General features: G+C 36.1%; 1 pseudogene; it reads right to left on the bottom strand.

Annotated features, from left to right (window-relative positions):
* Nucleotides 1–11,884: 11,884 nt before the first annotated feature.
* LOC105093232 (Y-box-binding protein 1-like) overlaps nt 11,885–22,696 on the bottom strand; it is a 46,610-nt pseudogene continuing 35,798 nt past the window's right edge.

Here is a 22,696-nt window from a genome sequence, read left to right as displayed (position 1 = left end):
TAATATTAGTATCACAGTTATAACAGTTACGATTTTTAAGTTCATATCTGTTAGAAATACTGAAGAATTTATCTGTTAAACTCAAAAGAGTTTCACATTTTATTTATATATAAAGACTGGTCCATTGTATTAAAACAAAAAGCAAACAAAAAATATCAAAAAACAACCAAAGAAAAACTCTAAAGAAAGAGTGGGAGATGATATAGACAAATAGAAGATGGTAGATAGATGATAAAGAGATAGAGAAATAGAGAGATAGATAGATAGATAGAGTTTAATACCATATAGTGATCTACAGCAAGAATATTCAGATAGTCACTCAGAGCAAAAATGGTAGAATGTTAACTATTCAAGCTGTGTGAAGTTTATATCGAAATTCTTTATGTTGTATTCTCAAGTTTCATAAATGTCCACATACAAACTTCTGAAGAGTTTTTAAGGTTATTTCACTGTCTGCATGAGTGGTTAAAAAAGGAACAATATGGATACACTTACCTTGGAATACCATTTTAGTAAAAAAAATTTCTTAAAATAACAACTTTTCTTATCCAACACTAATCTTATATATGCAAAACAAATAAATGGAATAAACAATAAATATATTTAAAAAAAAATCTTCCCATTGCTTGCACATGTCCCAAAAATCTACTCCGTATTCTTCCATATTGCCACAGAGACAAAACTTCCATGTAACAAACTTCTGTGTTAGTCAGTATTGCTAGGTTAGGCTGTGTAAAAAATACCCTCCCCCCTCCCCATTTCAGTGAATTACAACTGAGTTTTACTTCTTTCTCACATTACATTTAGGTTGCTGATCAGCTGCAGTTATGTTCTATGCTAGCATTCAGTTCAGATATGTTTCACAAGTCTTCATTCTAGGGTGTGGCAGAAGCAGCATCTCCTATTTGAACCACATTATTCTCATAGCTGAAGGAGAAACCACAAGGGGCTTAACTGAATCATACAACTTTCTTTAAAACAGTTGCTTGATAATTAGATAGCATATCATCTCAATTCCACTAGTTAAAATAAGTAATGAGGGTGGCACAGCCTGAGAATAGGGTAAGGAAATATATTTCATCCACATTTGAGGATGAGATATAATAGTACAATCTATCACAGAGAATTTTCCACAGAAAACATCCTTTCCTCTATGCTATGATCCACCAAAGTGTTCTTAGCCAACAAAAATCTAGGCTCTTGGATGTTAAAGCAATTTAGATTCACCTGCAGGCTTGGTTCCTCTGGGCAAAAGCTTAATCTGAAGATGGCAGGGCTGGGAAAGTTCTTTTTCCACTGTCTCAGGAATTTAGAAGCACATTTCACCTTTAACAACCAACTTAGTGCTCAGATAAGCCCACTGATCCAGCGTATTTAAGCCTTCATGGTAATGTTATTTCAGGAAGATTAGCTATTCCTGGTCACTAGAATCTGGACAGGTCACTCTTGACCACATTGATACCTTTAAGTAACTTAAATCTTGAGGAAGGAAAGCATTTCTCAATACCAGGGAGTCCCTGGTTTTGTTTTGTTTTATTTTTTAACATAAAATGTTTCACACACTCCTCCCTTCCCCCCACCAACAAGCACCCTTCATGCTGAATACATCTTCTTAAGTCCAAAAATAATTTAACTTTCTCCTTACTAAATTCATTAACCTAATAAAAACAAAGCAAAAACTTCAACATTAACAGTATGAGATATTAAATTCAAATAAAAATTTAAAAAGAACAAATGGGGTTATTTTATATTAATAAAACGTAACCTTCAGAATAAAAGAATTACAGAATTTTAGGTGTTGAATGACAGAATAAAATATAAAAAGCAAAAATGTTAGAGATACAATAACATTGTGGGATATCTTAATGGAACTACATATTTTTGCTAGATCAATGGAAAAAATGTACTGAAAAAGGTTGACAAGTTGAAAATATTATTATGAAAGTTATTATGACATACATTTGGATTTTTAATCCTATAAACAGATTGTAGACTTTCTTTCCAAGAATCCATGGAACATTTACAATAATTGACAAGGGCCTAAGCCCTCTCATTGAAAACAAGAAGAAAGCAAACATTTCTTTCTTTAACTGCTACACAATTGTTAGAAATAATAAATATGTTTAAAATTCAAATTAATGGTATTCTAAAACTCTTCAAAATTACTATTGAATCAAAGAGGAAAACAAAATCATAAACTATTTACGGAATAGTAAAAATGAGAACATCACTTATTACAATAAGGGTATGGCTCCAAAACTGATTTTGCCTATCTTCCTATTGATACAGAATGTCACAGAGTTGGAGACATTTTCCAACCTGTTTTGTAGTACAACTGGTTCCAACCTTCTTTGTAACTACAGTTGGCCATGTAGCAACGGTCTGGCCAATGGTATCTAGAGAAATAACTGGTGCAGCTTCCAGGTCAGCATCTTATAAACAAAGTCACTTATTCTGGACTTTTTCTCTCTTTCTATTATGTAGACTAGATTTGAGAGTTGTGTTGTCTTGGTTCTGAAGATGCAGATGAAGACAGTACGGCAGGAATGACGGAATGAGAAAATGAAAGAAACTTAAGTCCCATGAATGATAGCACTTAACGGCTTACTTATCTGGACTATTGTATCGAAGAGAAACACATTATCACCTGTTTGAGCCACTGTATTTTGGGATCTGTTTGTTACAGCAGCTTGGCCTGCCTCCTCACTGAGAAGGCGTGTGGCTGAAACTATTGTTGCAATTGCATAGCATGAAATTTCTTAACAATTAAGGAATAAGGAAAATGTCATGTATCAAATACAAGTAAGGATTTAATATTTTCAAAAGAATAGCTGAAAGAAGGAAAGATGAAGTCAGAGACTAATGAATTAAAAACAGAGAAGTAACAGAAATGTTAACAAATATAGTAAAAAAAGATAAACATCAAAAGTCAAATTAATATAGAACCTGTTAGGGGAGTTGCATGAGAAAAAAACTGTATTTTTTCAATGAGGAAATGATGAGAAAGATTAGAAGACCTGATGGAGTCAATAAGATGCAAACTAAACCCAAATCAAATGTCATGCCCCTCAAAAAAAAGTGATACCTTCCTTTTTGAAGACTCCACAGAACCACAAATTCTGCAATGGATGTTCAAAAAGCTCTACTCGATGCAGCAGCTTGAAGGGCATCATAGTATCTTGATGAAGGCACATTAAACCTGAGATAGCTCTGGAGCTGTGAGCAGTAAACCCATACACACTAAACTCTGATCATTTCAGTGGCCTAATGAGTCACTGTTCAGAGAAGCGAAAACATGCCAGTTCATAGACGGGGCCTCATGGACAACTCATTGCAATGCCAGGCCAAGTTAATCCTTAGGGAGACTGATGATCTCAGCCTGTCTGTTAATGCATAACAAGATCAGCATCAGAAGAATGTTGTTGTTTTCCGACACCATAACCATCTTTTACCATACGTTTAGCCTTAAGGGCCCTTTGCCCCTTCTGAATGACTCACGTTCATGACATACAAAGTAGTGCTTAGAAGAGAGTCACAAGGACACAGTGGGCACTCAAAGAATAAACACCATGTCTTTGCTATCTCCTCCTCCAGCACATTTGAGAATGACCATCACACAACAGACACAAAGCCTACACTACAATCTTGTAGACCACAACAGAGCTCTATCCTATCACAGGTAGAAAGGAATTTATCAGTCAAATTAAGACTGCAGAAGCTTTGCTAGGCATTCCGCTTGATTATGGAGAAATACCAGCAAAATTCCGATAAAGAATGATCCTGGTAAGCTTCTGAAATTCCATCTCTGTCTGAATTCAAGTATGTTGTAAGAAGAATTATTCCAGCCACAAGAAGGCCATAATGAGGATATCAACTACTTGGTGATGAAGCCATAAAGCTTGTGTCAGCATTTTATGAAATTACGAGATTAATCTTCTATGAAGAAATGACAGGACAGGTAGATGAAAGAGAGACAATGGAGCCCCTTTTGACTTTAGCAAAGCTTTACATTCTTTCCTTCATTACACCATTATCAATTTGATGAGAAATTATGGCCCAGACTGCCTAATTGCTAGTTGGAGGGTCATTCAGAATAAATTTCCTCCATAAGAGTAATGTTACCCAGAGGGGACATAGGAAGCAGTGTTCTGCCAGGGTGAATACTGGGACCAATTTTTTTTTTTTTTTTTAAAGTTCATCAGTGTCCTCGGTAATGGGATAAAAACGTAGGTTGGTAGAGATATTTAGCAACATTCCGGTTAAGATGAGAATTCAAAATGACACTGGCAATAAACACAATGGATTTCCACATGTATGAGGCAAGGCTATTCTTTTAAAAGGAAAAATTGCATGGATCTCAAATAGGGAATCAGTGGTTATGGATAAGAGGACTAGAAAATGTTCCCTGACCACAGCAGAGCATGAGCAGAGCAGAAATTAACAAGCTGTGCAGAGGAGGTGAGCTTTAGCACTGTGCCCACCAGCCAGGCAATGGGCTGTGCATGAAAGAACACAGGAGAATCAGGTGTGCCTTTAAAATATATGGCAAAAGGGAAACATAGAAGTGACCATAAAACTAAAAGAGTCCCAAAGAATGTTTCTGTCTAAGAAGTAGTATATTTCACTCACATACAAAATAGTCTGCTCTGCAAATGATTCAGGAACCACCAGTCATCGGAGCCCCCCAGGTGAGCCTCAAGTTGATCTGCTCTGGTATTAATATGTATTACATGATGATAGCTGTTCTTTTGATGTTGACGGAAACAGTAATTTAAAGCTGCACCAGCCTTCCCAGTAATTCAGGTGGGTCAAGAGGGAGAAACTTGGAGTGTTAGCCCACTGAGTTTTGTATTGATATGCTTTCCTGACATCCAGACACAACAAAAGTATGCAAAACAACAGAATATCAAACAAACTATAATTTTGCTTAGAAATATTATAAGGTTCACTTTTCCAAGAAGATTGTTTTAGGGGAAGGTGAGCAATATAATACTATTTGTGTTGTAAAATCACTATGCTGCTACAAATCCTTAGGAGGTTTGAAAAATTCCTCTCAAAATTTATAATTAATAATCCCATGATTATTTTCATTTACCCACTATATCCTCGAGAATCACATAAGCCAAACTTTGCCCCTGGTGCGTGTAGGATCATGGAGTAGACAAAGGAGAGGTTAAGACAGTTCCTGTTTTTAAGGCACATGCAGTTTAGAGACACAAATGCATAAAAAAATTAACAATACTTGTTTATGATAGGATACAAATAAGTAGTTTTCAAAATGAGAACCATAGAAATGTGATATTTGGGCTTGAAATACACTGAGGAATTACAGAAATAATGGGAGTAAAATGGAATAAAGATGACCAAAGGGACAGAAGTCGAGTTACTGCCAGGGTTACCATCCATGGAACAACTGTTCTCGACAAAACACTCATGAAGGCAGCAGTAGAAGTCTTCACAAAGAAGGTGGAACTCAACTGGGAAAGAAGGTGAATGACAAATAAGGCAGTCTGACCTCAATTCTGTAACTAATGTGGAGATAATGAACACTCCTGCCCTCAATATAATCAAAGACATGTTTTAAGAAGATCAATACATTAGTGATGAGAAGGCAGGAGCACCAGGAGAGAAATACTGGGTAAGTCATTGCAGCGTTAGAGGCATGAGATGTTGTAGATCAAAGGGGAAGAAGGCCAGAGTGGAAAAGATGAAAATAGAAGAAATTTTTATGAGAAGGAATCTAAAGTAAACATGGAGAGAGACAGAGGACTACTAAGATCATAGCTCCAAAGTTTGCATTCTAGTTTCAAGGAACAATGTTGACTCTATGAACAAGAATGGAAGAGCAAGAAGAAACTGGTTACAGGAAGACTAATTAATGGCTTTGAGCAAATAAAGTTTTAAAAGGCAGAAAGATATTCATGTGAAATGCCTCCTACTGGATCTTTCTTCCTGCCTTCCTCCTCAGCAATGATTCCAACTTTCTCACCAATGTGATATCCTTGCCTCTCCTCTCATTCTTTATTCTTTCTCTGAGTAACTTCTCCACTCTCAAAGTTTCACTATCACATTCGTGCTGATGTCTCCCAAAGGTCTATCTCCAGCCCGTCTCTCTCCTAAACTCCAGACTAACTGTGCTGGTCTCTACTTAATACTTCCACCTGCATGAACAAGAGCCAACACATACAAAATGGAATCTATCCTTCCATCCAATCCTACCCTTTTTCTTAGTTAACAGCATCACTCTCTGTGATGCCCAAGCTAAAAATTTAAGTAGTTCTTGACATCTTCCATTTCTCAACCACCATCATTTGTCCCTGAATATGTAAAATTCTCCTTGCTTTTCAAAATCATGTGGATACTATTGAAAGGCTCTTAAAACTATTTCCTTTGTTCCAGCCCCCACATTTCACTTGCCTATCTGTTCTATCCTTATTATTTCCCTGGCAGTATTGCAACAGATCTAATTTCTAAAATCTACCTTCATTCCAAACTTTTCCCCAAACTGTATTTTTACAATACTACTATCAATGACTTTCTCAGACACTATATGACAGCCCCTAAACCTAGCACTGACTTCTTCAAGCCTGACTCCAGGCTACTTTGTGACCCATTTCCAGCAATGGGTCTGGCCACACTGGATTCTTCACTGACCCTCAAACACACTACAGAATTCAGTGCACAGATGCTCTGTCTATACTGTTCTTCTAGACTATTAAGCTCTTCTTCCACTCCTGTTTACCACTTAAGTCCTATTCATCCCTCAAGACCTGGCAAAAGTCACATTTTTCAAAGCCTCTCTTTGCCCCAGTTGAAAGAACTGAAATTCTCACCATTTTGTAGAAATAATTTTGCCACTCATGGTAGTACACTGTGGCTATTTATGTAGGTATCCGGTTTTGCTACTAAAATTCTTATGAAGAGGATCTAGGTTTTATTCATTTTGTAATCCCCAGCAGCCAGCACAATATGAAACACGGATGAGGATTTATGTTCCCTGAAGTCAGTTTGAATGGCGCTGACTTGAAGACATCTGTGAGTAGTGAGAAATATTGTAATGAAGTTTATAGAAAGGGTCTGGATGAAGATACTAGCTAAAGTCATTAGAATATCCATGTTTTCCAAGTTTCTTGTAAAGAGAGTGTTAACTCATAGTGGATGATAACATGGAGGTGAGAGGAAGGGAAATATGTAAAGGGAACCCAGTGAAGATTACAGAACAGAAGCAGTTAGGGAAGTAAAATGAGCACCAGAAATTTAAAAATGTCACTGAATGCAGTTCACTGGAAAGCAGACTCAGAAAGAAGGTTTAGAATCATTTCTTTTTTGCCAAGTCCTGAAACCCAGATCATCCTGTTCTAAAGGATAATTTTCTCCTCCCTCTCAAATGAAGATATGTAAATGGCACTCAGATGTTTTAGAATTATCATCCTTTTAATTATTTCCTTAATGTAATCTTTAGGAGACTGTAAATAACATAAATTGACTTTCCATTTGCTCACTTGTATACTAAGTTGGCTGTTATCTCAAGTACCTCGTGATGGGTAGCATTGTATTTGTACCATGTTTGCTTGTTGATGGTTGATAAACTTACTCATTTGTTAATAAATGGGTCTTTCACCTAATTGATAATATCTTTATCCCATTAAAATTTGGATCAGAAGACAAATTCCTTTTGAGTTTAAATTTTACTTTCATTGTTTTTGTTATCTACACAATGATATGTGCAGTAAACAGAATACAGGTTGAAAAAAATGTTCTAATAATTTTTCTGCAATTTGCCTTCTCTACATCATACTCTCAAATTTTTGTGGGTCCTGTTTAACATTAACAGTTCTTTTATTTTTCAGGTTGGCACTCAAAAATTTTGGTTCTGCTTTTTTTTTTTTTAATTGAAGTATAGTCAACTATAATGTATCAATTTCTGGCATACAGCACAATGTTCCAGTCATGCAGATACATATATTCGTTTTCATATTCTTTTTCATTATTTCTGATTCCAGTTAATATGTAAAAGTGTCAGAAATTATATTCTAGGACAAACTTAGTGTATTGCCTGACTTTGGCCCTGACATATATTCCAGTCATTCTTCATAAAGTCAACTTTAAAATCCCATGCTCCTTATTTTCTTTAATAACCAAGTAAAGTTTGTAAGCTGAGATGGCTTCTAGAGATTGTTCTGAGGAGATCTTAGTCAGGAAGTGATTTACTTCAGAAGGAGCTCATGAGTTCTTCAGTCTTCAGATCACTTCCCTCTAGTCCCCAAACTGAGAAATAGTGGCCTCTGTTATGACTCACCTGATTGTCCCACAACAGTGATCCATCTGGAAGATAAGATGCCCATTCTAAACCTCTGGGTGAAACCTGCCAGCCAATCTGTCAATGAACCATTCTTGAGAAATTTCTGAACACAGCCCATCCCCAGTCTTATCCCTGCAGAAATTTCTCCTCTTCAAATGTCAGTAATAAGATGTGTGTTGTAGAGTTATGACTGTGCCAGGTTCTTCTGATTTTCCTTCTCTCTAGTTCTCTCTGTTTGAAATACCCTTTCCCCTTTGTTTAACTATTCATCTTTAAAAGCTCTGTTGTAAATCCCCTGTACGTCTTTAAGAGAGAAAGAAAAGATAGAAGAACAAATAGACAAAACAATTGAATGAACTGAAAATAATATCATACATGAGCTGATACCAAACACTCTGGGGTAGAAAATTTCACATTTTTTATAAATATATTTTTAACCATTCTTTACTTACTTCTTACAGACTCCTAAATGATTTTAATATTCAATGAAAAAACTGTTCTGATACAGATATTCATGGTAATGAGCATTACATTTTATATAACTACTTTGGAAGAGCACTCTGTTAAACCAAAGGAACTAAAAATTCAGCAGTTCTCAAATAGTAATAATAACCATATTCTTCTCTCATATTAAATAAAATCTTTCCCACTTATCTTTCACTGAATACCATCAATCCAAATTCTAAATGTCTTAGAGATACTGTCAACTGATTCCAATTCACCCATGCACATATTTTACTCAGATGTCAAGTCATGCTAATGTTTTTCGATTTCATTATTTTTTTAATTGCAATAAATTATGAGTTTGTAGGATGATTTGGTAACAGTGCCTTTTGGCCTCTCACCACTCCTTTTCCACCTCCCTCCTTAAAGAGAAACTTCATTAAAAGCTAACCTGAAATGTTTTCTTCTAGATTAGTTTCAATGAATTTACAAATGTACCTATCTGCATGTACATAGTTCAATAACAGGATCCTATTTATAAATGTATTTCTGTGACTTTTTCCCATATAGTGTACAACGTGAACAATGCCAGTGTCTCCATGGTAGTGTGAATACATCCATCACCTTTGCAATAGCCACATAGTATTAAATTACCTACATACACCATAAGTAAATTTTACCTTCATGAATGAACATTGTGTGCATGTGTTTTTGTTTTGTTTCGTTTTTTTGCTATTTACAACGACAAACTCAATATCCTTGTATATAAGTTTGTGCCCATATGTGAGTATTTCTCTGGCATAGAGTCAAAACATGAAATTTCTAGGTCAGAGGTTATGTGTGTTTTACATCTGATAAAATCTAGAAAATTGCTTTTCAAAAAAACTTGTGCCAATTTACATTTCCACCAACATTGGAAGATAATCCCTATTTCCTCATAAACACATCAAAACCAAAAATTTTCAATCTTTCACAACATTCTTTCCCATCTGATGTACAAACATTCATGCTGTTTTGCTTTAATTTGCATTTCTGTGATTTTTAGTACAGCTTGTTTTTCCACAAAGTACACTGGTCCTCTGTATTCTTCTATAAATGTATCCATTTAAAAAATTATTTACTTGTCTTTCTTCCTTGCACTATATAAGCGATCCTTATGTATTAAGAATGCATTTTGTCACATATATTGCAAGTATATTGAAAAGTCGGCAAAATACTCTAATACTATCAATAAAAAATAATAATGATGATGATATATAATAATCCAACTCTGTAAAAGGCAGGATTTTTGAGTCCATACACCTAACCTGCCAGTAGTTTGGGGTCTGCCAGTGCAAATCAGTATGTCCAGATCTGGGCTGCACTTTGTTGCCACTTGGTGCCTGTTTGCTGGTCTGACTCAGATGCTGTGGGGAGTATTCTGGGACCTGTGTGTGATGGTGAATTTTATCTGTCTGTTTGACTGTAGGACAAGGTACCCAAATATTTGACTAAACATTATTTCTGAATGTTGGTGAGAGTGTTTCCTGATGAGATTAGCATTTAAATCAGTAGACTAACTAAATCAGATTACCCTCCCCAGTCTGTGTGGACATAATCCAATCTATTGAGGGCCTGAAGAGAACAAAAACCCGAAGCAGGGAAGAACTAACTGTCTGCCTAAGTGCTTGAGCGAGGACACCTGTCTTCCCCTGAACTCACACTAGGGCCACGGGCTCCTTTGGTTCTTGGGGACTCAGACTAGGGCTCCCCTGGTTTTCAGGTCTTTGGGCTTTGACTGTAATCACACTATGGCTTTCCTGGGCCACTAGCCTGCAGATGGAAGACTATGAGATTTCTCAGCCTTTATAATCACATGTTCTAATTCCTTACAATGAAACTCTCTCTATACATGTATATATCTTATTGGGTCTGTTTTTCTGGAAATCCCTGGCTGATACATTGTGGCTCTCTAAGACTGGCAGGACAAAGACAGCAATTCCAGGGTTCCCCTAGCTGGCTGGCACTAATCACACCATCCTGCTCAGGGGAGATTAAACTGAAAGAATATAAGGGAAACTGAATACTTGGGTACCCATCCCCTGCATTCATTTCCTATAATACAAATTTCTTCTTCCCTGCCTAACTTTACTGTACCCTAATATATAACTCTTTCTTCTTGCAGAAAATAATAAGGATTTTCTTCTGAAACCATTCAAAACTGGATGGAATAGAAGACAGAAGCCAATGTCCAAATGTGTCATACCCCAAATCATGTCATCACAGATATTATAATTATATGATGTTGCTATATTTTTCCCATTTATCCATTCATCTGTTGGACATTTGAGTTTTTCCCAGTTTTTAGCTATTACAAATAAAACTGCAGTAAATATTTGTGTATAATTCTTTATGCTGACATATGTTTTAATGTCCGGAAAATATCTGTGACAGGAATAGCTGGATCATGTGGTTGAAGTGCATATACCTTATTCAGAGACTGCCAGACTGCTTTTCAAAGTTGTAGCATTTTACATTCCCAACGGCAGTGTATGAGAGTTCCTGTTTGTCCATATGTTTGCAAGCACTTGGTATTTTATTTTTTGGTTTTGTTGGTTTGTTTTAAATGTTAAGCATTCTACTGGTTCTGAAAGGTTATCTCATTGCAGTTTTAGCTGGCATTTCCCTGATGACTAATGATAAGCCTCTTTTCATGTGCTTACTTGACATCTATATCTTCTTTTATTTAAGAGAAATATTTAAAATATTTTAAAAAAATTTTATTTAACAAGATCTTTAATTTTAATAAATTAGGTTGTTGGTTTTCTTATTAAGGTTTAAGATTTCTTTATATATTCTAGAAATAAATTCTATATTGGATATAGGTTTGCAAGTATTTTCTTCTAATTTGTGGAATGTCTTTTCATTCTCTTAGCATTGTCTTTTTTTTTTTTTAATTACTTAAGACCTTTATTAACAGGTGCTTGCAGTTTGTTGACTTTTTTTGGAAAAAATCAAGCTGTAAACTTTTATTACAAATTAAAAGTGAGATTCTTAAAAATCTCAACTTGACCAGATATGAAATAATTTAAAAACCTTTAAAGGTGTATTGAGAAAAACCAGGCTTTTTTTTTTTTTAAAACACGTTTGTCGTTACCAAAAAGAGACGTCTTTAGGTGAAAATAATAAAACCCCATTCTGCATAGGTAATGCAGATAGTTCTAGTTATCTGGTCAACAGGCAAAAAGCAAGCACTTAAGGTCTTCAGCTTCAATCTTTTGTTCATTTCTTATTGCTGGAATTTCATATTCATTTATTCTTGTTGGATGACTAAACCGGATGATGGTAGAGATGGTAAGCCGGCATTTATTCAGCCCCGCCCTGCTCAGCCTCCGGAGCGGACGAATTCTCAGCGGGTGGATCGGCTGCTTTTGCCTCTTTGCCATCTCGTGGTTTAGGGGTTTTCTGGGCGTCTGCATCAGTAATTGAAGTTGCAGCGGTACCGACGTTGAGGTGGCTGCTGACCCTGGGTCTCATCTTGATTTTCCTTATCTTCTTCATTGCCATCCTCTCTGGGCTGTCTTTAGCGAGGAGGGCCCCTGTGGAATCGTGGTCTATAACCCCGATACATATTCTGCCTCACTGGTCTACCTTGTTCTCCCGCACCTTGGTTGTCAGCACCCTCATCACTTCTCCCTGCACAGGAGGGTTGGAATATTGTGGTCGACGCCCATAGGGCCTCCGCGTGTAGTAAGGTGGGAACCTCCGCCTGCGGTAGGGCCGGTGCTGCTGGGCCTGGCCTTCAGGAGCGCTCTCTGATCCCTCATTCTTTTTTCCACTCTCACTATTCTGGTAGTTCTGCTGGTAATTGCGTGGAGGACACCTGCGACGTGGAGAGCGTCTATAACGGTTACAGTCCGCTGCGTGTTTACTGCCTTGCACTGGAACTCCACCAGGGCCTGCAACATTTGCTGCCTCCGCACCCTTTTCTCCTTCAACAACATCAAACTCCACAGTCTCTCCCTCTCCTACACTGAGAAGGTACTTCCTGGGGTTATTCTTCTTTATGGCAGTCTGGTGTACAAATACATCTTCCTTGGTGTCATTCCTGTTGATGAAGCCATATCCGTTTCTTACATTGAACCATTTTACTGTTCCCAAAACCTTCATTGCGATGACCTTCTTGCCCCCACTGGCAGGCGCCGCAGATGTAAGGCCGCCCGGGCCGCCGCTCCCTGCGCCGCTGCCCATTGTACAGGGCTTGGTGTCTGCAGCGCTGAGGGCGGGGGCGGGGGCGGCGTGCGGCTGCTGAGTCTCGGCCTCGCTGCTCGTGGTTGCGGTGATGGTGACTGGGGCCAGCCGCAGCAGCTGTGGCTCCTCTTGGGGTGAGATGGTAACTAGGCCAGCAGCGGCGGTGGAGCTGCTCAGGGCTCTCTGGGGTCTGCTCTCCGCTCCTGCTACTGATCGAACTGAGCATTGTCTTTTTAAGAGCAATAATTAATTTTGATAGAATCCAATTTGTCAAGTATTTGTTCTTTTATGGATAGTGATTTTGGTGTCAAATCTAAGATGTCTGCCTAATTTAAAATCACAAAGATTTTCTCCTGTTTTCTTCTACAAGTTTTGTAGTTCTAGGTTTTGCACTGTGATTCATTTTGAGTTAACTTTGTCTATGCTATAGGGTATTGATAAAGGCTCATCATTTTATATTTGGATAGCTAACTGTTCCAGAGCCATTTGTTAGGGGGAAAAAAAAACAACCTTTTTTTTCTCTATTGAAGCTCCCTTGTACCTTTATTGATTTTATAAAAATGGATTTTTTTCTTCTGGAGTCTGTATTCTGCCATGTTGTTCTGTCTCTATCTTTGTGTCAATATAACACACTCTTATTTACTGTAGCTTTATAACAAGCTGTTGAAGTCCTCCAATTTCTGTTTTTCAAAGTTTTTGTTTATTTGCTGTATAATTCTAGGTTTTTGCATTTCCATATTCATTTTAAAAGCACCTTGACTGCTAGAATCTTACTGGAATTGCATTGAATGAAAAGGTCAATAGAAAAAAACTATAATAAATACACACAAAAAAGAGAAAGGAATCCAAACAACACAAAAGATAATCACCAAATCACAAAGGAAGAGAACAAAAGAAGAAGGAAGGAACAAAAAGGAACTACAAAAAACCACCTCCAAACAATTAACATAGTGGCAATAAGTACACTCCTATCAATATTACTTTAAGTGTAAATGGACTAAATACTTCAATCAAAAGACATAAGGAGGCTGACTGGATTAAAAAAATAATTCACTTCTATATGCTGCCTACAAGAGACTCACTTCAGAGCTAGATACACACAAAGACTGAAAGTAGGATATGGAAAAAGATATTTCATGCAAACAGGGACAATCAGAAAGCAGGGGTAACAATACACATATCAGACAAAACAGACTTTCAAACAAAGGCTATAACAAAAGACAAAGAAGGGCATTATATAATGATAAAGGGATCAACACAAGGAGAGGATAGTACACTTGTTAACATATATGCATCTAATACAGCAGCATCTAGCTATATAAAGCAAATACTATCAGTCATAAAGGGAGAAATAGAAAATAATAAAATAATACTAGGGAACAGTTACACCCCAATGACATCAATGGACAAATCATCCATACAGAAAAGAATAAAGTAACAGTGGTCTTAAATGACATAATAGGCCAGTTGGACTCAATATATATCTACAGGACATTATATCCAAAAACAGCAGAATACACGTTTCTTTCTTGTGCACATAGAATGTTCTCCAGGATAGATCACAGGCTATACCACAAGTTTCAACAAAGTCAAGATGACAGAAATTATATCGTGTATTTTTTTCTGATCAAAATGACATGAAACTGGAAATCAATTACAAGAAAAATGAGAAAAAAAATACAGACACATGGAGACTAAACAATATGCTCCTAAAAACAGTGGGTCAATTAAAAAATAAAAAAGGAAATCAGAAAATACCTTGAGACAAATAAAAATGGAAGCACAACACTCCAAAATCTATGGTCTGCAGCAAAAACCTTTCTAAGAGGAAAGTTTATAATGATACAGGCCTTCCTCTAAAAATAAGAAAAATTTTAAATAAACAACCTGCCCTACCACCTAAAGGAATTAGAAAAAGAACAAACAAAACACAAAGTCAGTATAAGAAAGAAATAATAAAGATAAGAGAGGAAATACATAAACTAGAGATTAAATAAGACCAGAAAAGGTCAATAAACCAAATCTGATTTTTTGAAAAGATAAACAAAATTGATATATCTTCAGCTAGGCTCATCAAGAAGGAAAGAGAGTGGACCCAAATAAATAAAATAAGAAATTAAAGAGGAGAAATAACAATTACTACCACAGAAATAAAAAAAAATCATAAGAGAATACTATGAGCAGTTATATGACAAAAAATTGGACAACCTAGAAGAAATGGATAGTTTTTTAGAAACATACGACCTGCCAAGATTGAATCAGGAAGAAACAGACAATTTGATCAGACCAATCACTAGTACTGAAATTGAATCTGTAATTTAAAAAAATAGTCAGAAAACAAAAGTCCAGGGTCAGAATTCACACAGGAGTTCTATCAAACATAAAGAAGAATTAAAACCTATTCTCCTCAAATTATTCCAAAATATGGAAGAGGATGGAACACTCCTAAATGTGTTCTCTGAGGCCATCATTACCCTGGTACCAAAACCAGAGAAGCAAACCACAAAAAAAGAAAATTACAGGCCAATATCATTGATGAACATAAATGCAAAAATCCTCAACGAAATATTAGCAAACTGAACCCAACAGTACATAAAAAAGATCACACGCCATCATCAAGCTGGATTTTATTCCAGGGATGCAATGATGGTTCAATATTCACAAGTCAATCAACATGATATGTCACATAACAAAAGAAAGAATAAAAATCACATGATCATCTCAATATAGGAAGAAAAAATATTTGACAAAATTCATCATCCATTCATGATAAACATTCTCTTCAACATGGGTACAAAAGGCATATATTTCAACATAATAAAGACCATTTATGACAAACCCACAGCTAATACCATACTCAACAGTGAAAAGCTGAAAGCCTTTCCCCTAAATTCAGGAACAAGACAAGGATGCCCACTCTTGCCACTTCTATTTAACATAATATTGGAAGTTCTAGCCATAGCAATGAGACAAGAGAAATAAATAAAATGCATCTAAATTGGAAGGGAAGAAGTAAAACTACCACTGCAGATGGCATGATACTGTATATAGAAAACTGTAAAGTCTCCACCAAAAAAAGCATTAGAACTAATAAGTGAATTCAGTAAAGTTGCAATATACAAGATTAATATACAGAAATCTGTTGCTTTTCTATAGAGTAATAATGGAACTATCAAAAAGAGAAGGTAAGAAAACAATCCTGCTTAGAATTGTATTAAAAAGAACAAAACACTTAGGAATAAACCTAACCAAGGATGTGAAAGACTTATACTTGGAAAACTACAAAACACTGGCGAAGGAATTTGAAAATTACACAAAGAAATAGAAAAATATCCCATGTTCTTGGAATGAAATAGTTAATATTGTTAAAATGGCCATACTACCCAAAGCAATGTACAGATCTAATGCATTCTCTGTCAAAATACCCATGACATTTTTCACAGAACTAGAACAAATAATCCTAAAATTTATATGGAACCATAGAAGACCCCAAATTGCCAAAACAATCTGGAGAAAAAAGAACAAAGCTGGAGGTATCATAACCCTGACTCCAGACTATATTACAAAGCCACCATCATCAAAACAGCATGATACTAGCACAAAAAACATACACATAGATCAATGGAACAGAACAGAGGGTCCAAAAATAAACCCACACACTATGGTTAATTAATCTATGATAAAGGAGGCAAGAATATTCAATGGAGAAAAGAGAGTCTCTTCAATAAATGGTCCTCAGAAAGCTAGACAGCTACATGTAAAAGACTGAGATTAGAACATTTCCTCAAACCATATAAAAAATAAACTCAAAATGGTTAAAACACCTAAATTTAAGACTTGAAACCATAAGACTTCTAGAAGAGGACATAGGCAGAACACTCTTTGACATAAATCATAGCAATATTTTTTTATATGTCTCCTAAGATAAAAGAAATAAAATAAAAAAAATAAATAAATGGACCTAATTAATCATTAAAGGTTTTGCACAGCAAAGAAAACCAACAACAAAACGAAAAGACAACCTACAAAGTAAGAGAAAATATTTGCAAATGGTATGATCAAAAGGGGATTAACACCCAAACTATATGAATAGCTAACAGAACCCAGTATCAAAAAAAGCAAACAATCCAGTTAAAAAAAAAAAAAAACAGGCAGAAGATCTATAATAGACATTTTTCCAAAGAAGACATACAGATGGCTAATAGGCATGAGAAAAGGTACTCAACATTGCTAATTATTACAGAAGTGCAATTCAAAACAACGAGCTATCATCTCACATCTGTCAGAATTGCTATCATCAGAAAGTTTACAAATAACAAAAGTCAGCAAGGATGCAGAGAAAAGGGCACACTTATACACCATTAGTGGGAATGTACACTGGTACAGCCACTATGAAAAACAGTATGGAAGTTCCTCAAAAACTAAAAGTAGAACTACCATATGATCCAGCAATTCCACTCCTGAGTATATATCCAGAAAAAATGAAAATATTAATTCCAAAAGAAACAGGTACCCTAATGTTCACAGAAGCACTATTTACAATAGCTACTTATCTGTAAAAATATTGAATCACACAGCTGTACATCTGAAACTAATATAACATTGTAAATCAACTATACTTCAATAAAAAATCAATATAGTTGTCTTTGACATTCAGTAATTAAATCAATATAAACTGATTCAAGTTATTTGGCCTCTCTACTGTAATTTCAGTGTTTTTAATAAGACTGTCAAGTCCCCCTCTACACACACAAACATATTGTGGTTTGGGGGGGAAATTTCACTGAATCTTTATTTCAATTTGAAGAGAACTGATATTTTTACAATATTGGATCTTCCAAGCCATGAGTACCATACGGCTTTTCATGTTTTCTGTAATGTGTTTAAGCAATCTTTTGTGATTATCTCAAAGATGCATTTTTTGTTACTATTATAAGTGGGCATTTTTAATTTATAAACTATCGATTTGTTCTTTTATGGAAATGAAGACTGGACTGTGTCAATCTTGTATCAGGCAACCTAGTTATATCAGTCAGAGACTTACAGATAACAGATACCACTCCTGCCCCTACAAAAAAGGATTTAATACAGGGAATTAAGTGCTTACAAAGTTGTAGAAAGGGCCAGATGAGCAAACTCTAGGCTGAGCTTCCAAGAGTGACACCTGGAATAGCATCTTAGAACTGGCCTGCCAAGGAAATAAATATCTCTGCCAGAGGCTGAATGTTGCGGAATGAAAAAATCACTGTCTACATGCTGACTCCATGACCACAGCTCAGTCACAACCCAGCCATCAAGAAGCATACATAGTTATGGATTACAGAGCCACACTTCCCACCTCCAAGGTGAAAACCTCTTAGCAGCTACAAACTAGGGAGAATGCAAACACTGGGGACACTGTTACTGCCACCCTAGAACACCAAATGATTTTCCAGCTCTCACTGCCGGCAAGAACAACAGAAGCATGTTCTCTGCCTCATTTTTAGTTGTACGTATCTCCTGTGAGTGTCTGCTGTTGGAAGCCAGATCACATGTGGAAAGTGAGCTGAAAGGGAGATTGGTAAATATAATCTTAGGATTTCTAGCTTTTAGTATCCAATAAAGTCATGCTACAAAAGTTTGGAGTAGCATTTAGAAAGCTGCAATTTGCCATCCTGTATAAGTTATTTTTTAATTCATAATATGTCTAAATATTTGGGAGATTTTCTATATAGAAGACGATACCACCCACAAATAAATATACCTTTGTTTCCTAGCCCTTCTTCCTTTTCCTCCTTTTCTTCTCTTATTCACAGACTAAGACCTCCAATAAGTCCTGACTATAATAAAAATGGCGCTAAGGTAAAACCATAAAATAGCCTATTTGCTACCGGCTTCTTGTAAATTCTTTTAATCAAGTTAAGAATGTTTACTGCTATTCCATTTTTACTAAGAGATTGTTTTTTCTTTATTTTGAAAATAGGAATATGTATTGAATTTTACATAATAATTGCTAATGTCAATATGATTGCAGATTTTTCCCCTTAATCTATTAATGCAGTGAATTTCATTAATAGTTTTTCTAAGGGTGACCAATCTTTACATTTCTATCTATTCCATTTTTATGATGCCTCCTGTCTGTCCTTCCTGTGTTCTACTTGCCCTTGTGTTAGTGCATTTCCCCATTATCTTTCACCTGCACCACTGTAATGGCCTCCTAATTGGTTTTGCTGTCAAAAATATTTGGCTTCTGCAACACATTGTTCACATTTAAACCAGAATTATCTTCCTCACTTGATAATCTCACTCTGATCCTCAAAACCCTTTAATACCTCTTCATAACCTAGGAAGGAAGATTAAAGTTAGGCCTTTCCCTATGTTCCATCCTATAATTGCATCAATACATTTTTTTTTTTTATTACTACCACCATGGACGTTTACCATAAATCGGTTGTAACAAGGTATTGGCGAGTCCAAGAAACATGCCACACATGTTCATGTCTCTGAGTCTTTCATTTAGCTCAGAATTTTCCAAAATGTGTTCTAGGGAACACTAATCCTGGGGGATACTTTTGGAATTAATGGTTTCAAAATCAAATAAATTATAAAAATACTTTTTCTATGCTGGTCGTAAAGATTCATATTACTTGTCAATGTAAGAAATACTATGAAATCTTACAATAAATACAGTAAGACTCTTTCAGCTCAGTATTCTCTCCGTATTTATACATAAAAACCTTTAAGTGACTAATAATATTCATTAAAACTAAATTTCTACTGAAAACACTTTGTAGGAAAAAAAAGCCTAATAAGTATTTCCTCAACATAGAAAGCACCTCCTCCCTTTCCCACCCATCAAATTCTACTCATCTTCCAAGGCCTCCTCTTTCTGGATAACACCCATCCCCAAACTGGTACTCATTCTCTAAATTGCCATAGCATGTTGCTATACCTTTAAATTGTGTGCTGATTCTTTTCCCAAATAAATTTAAGCTCCTTAAGAGCAGAGTTTTCACTGCATTCCAGAAAAATACTCAGCATATAACAGGTGCTTAATAAACCTGTATTTCAACCTATTTAAGTCCTTTTCCACTTTATAGATTTGAGCAATTCATATTTGCATCTAAAATTATATTAGATACTGTTAAAGGTACAGAATATATTCGGAATATCACTCTAACCATAAAGGATGTGTTATTTTGGGGAATACACTAGCTGAAGGGTCTAGGGAAATAGATAGGAATACACTATCTAGCTGAAGAGTCTAGGGAAACAGATATCAAAAAGACTTCAAAAATATAAACTGTAACTTAAGTTGCATAGTTTTTAGTCCTTTAGAAGGTCAGAAAAGAGACTTCAAACTAGAATAAACAGAACAGACTGCATGAAAAGGTGGGACTTGGGACAGCCCTGACCAGAGGACCGGGGCCCATGACAAACACGTCCTCAATGCCAGGAAACAAACCCAGACACACTGGTGCTCCCAGACATCCTCATTCTGCTCAGTCCTCATTAGCCTCCTCTGAGCTTCACCAAGCACTGTAGCCAACTCACAACCTGCCCTTTGCTCCATCTTCCCTAGTGACTCTTCATCAAGTTAGAAGAAATATGGTTTAACAAGGGAACTAAGCATGCTGGAGAACAACTGGAGATACAAGAACCTGATCTTATTATGGAAACCTCGGTAAGGAGAACTAAATTACAGCTGTGGAAATAGTTAACATGCATCCTATGCCTTTGGTACTCACGGCAAACAAAGAAAGCCCAGAAATAAGGCAAAATCTTTCTGAAGATCAAGGGACCTTCCTGAAAGAAGACTGGAGATGACCTGATAAAAACAAGGTTACCTGGGATAGTAAACCAGATGTCCCGAGACTGCTTAGCCATGCTCAAATCCAGGCAGCAGTGCACTGCAGTGGGGGGTGGGGGAAGAAGTGTTCTTCAGAAATGGGCATGACAAATTAGTGCTTAGGGTAGCGTTGTCCAAAGGATTTATGTTCTTCCAGGACATGAACAGAAGGTGAAAGCAAAATCTACCAAGAAAAATACCAGACATGTTGGTACACAGCTATACAGTGAAAACTGAAAGAACATTAGGATGATTGCAAGGTTTTGTCAAGTCCTGCCTCATATGACATCTTCCAGGTATTTTGATCTCTTCCTCTCATTCCTTATCCATTGCTGCAAAACTTTCAGTCCCTCACTGTGTCTCCCCACAATCCTCTCTTCATTATCTTTTATAGCCCTGGTCTCTGCTACTCAAGGGGCAAGGCCAGAAGGATAGAGCAGAGTGTGAGTTTAAACACTAGTTTCCTTCATCATCTCTGCCATTCCTTTTGTATATAGGAAAAAGCATGTGTTTAGTTGCTTTAAAATGTCTGAGATAGAAACTAGGACCCCATAGGAGTAGAGATTTAATTTACAAAGATTTTTCAGCCAGCAAAAATCTTTCCATTTTTTGTTATTATAGTTAAAGATATTTCAAGGAAGACAGAAACAAATGCAATGTTTACTTTTTAGCATCTCTTATATATCTAAAGCAATTTTGTTAATTTAGAAGCATAAAAATGTATTAGACCTAATTGGTTTGTTCATAAAATGTTCATGTTTTATATATTAAAATTTAAAGCATAGTTTATTCAATTACAAATGTACTAGGAGAGTGCCTTAAAATGTAGTAGATTAAACTATAAGCTGCTAAACTATAAAAAAAATACATTCTCCATCCTGCCAGTTTATAAGAAATAGGCAAAATTTTGAGGACAGAAGGAACGTCGATACTACAGTTAGATAAAGAAAAGTATTCCATTTTCTTGAATCAGTATCTTCAGTACATCAAGAACTTACAGAGAGCACTTGTTCTCAGAAGAACTTCGGAATAAAAGAAAAATGTTCACTGAATATTTTTGCCATATGAGAATTTGTCTAATTATTATCAGTCTCTGAGCCATCTCTCAGCAGTTCTTGTACCATCTGATGCTTTGTGTTGTAAGCTGAAGACTTTTTTTTTTTTTTTTTTGTAGAAAAATAACTGGTTTAGGGCTAGGTTTCTGGGCTCTAGAACAGTGTGACCTGGAACAAGTCACTTCATTTCTATGGGAATACAAGATCTTGGAGGTTCTTTCCAGCATTATGAGGTAATTACGGAGTAGAACCATAAACAGACTTGACCCTGTTTACCTCCCATGAAGCTGTAATACACCCCGTGCTCATGATAAATGAGCTTAGAGCAATAGGAAGAGTAAAAGGTGGTAATCACAGGAGAAAAGAACAAAAGTTCTGCTCAGAAACCTGTAGGCATTGTTTGTTACCTGTATACTTCAGCATTAGAGGGGCTCTGAATACTGTAGAGTGTCCCCATGGGGTCAGAACTGGAGAGTTAGAATAGTGTGATGTGAGAATGATAATGCCCCAGTTAAAAAAATGAAGAAACCAGTGGTATAAAAGTGGGATTTGACATCTTCATAGATCAACTCTTAAATCAATGTTGATATAATTTCAACATTTTTAAAAAATGTTAATATTATTCTTCAAAGTGCTTGAATAAAACATAGTCAGAAACACCGCCACTTGTTTTGGTGCAATGGTAGCTATTTCCAAAGATAATATAAATCAAATAAACCTGGACAATCACAGGAGTCTTGACCTGACCTCTCTATAAGCAGCTATGAGCAGCACCAGGATTACACACCACTACATCCCCCACTTTATCCTTATTTAATGAGTGCATCTCTACAAAGG

This window comes from Camelus dromedarius, chromosome 2 (assembly GCF_036321535.1).
Source record: "Camelus dromedarius isolate mCamDro1 chromosome 2, mCamDro1.pat, whole genome shotgun sequence".
In the NCBI taxonomy this organism is placed as follows: domain Eukaryota; kingdom Metazoa; phylum Chordata; class Mammalia; order Artiodactyla; family Camelidae; genus Camelus; species Camelus dromedarius.
This window is presented reverse-complemented; position numbering and strand designations above follow the sequence as displayed.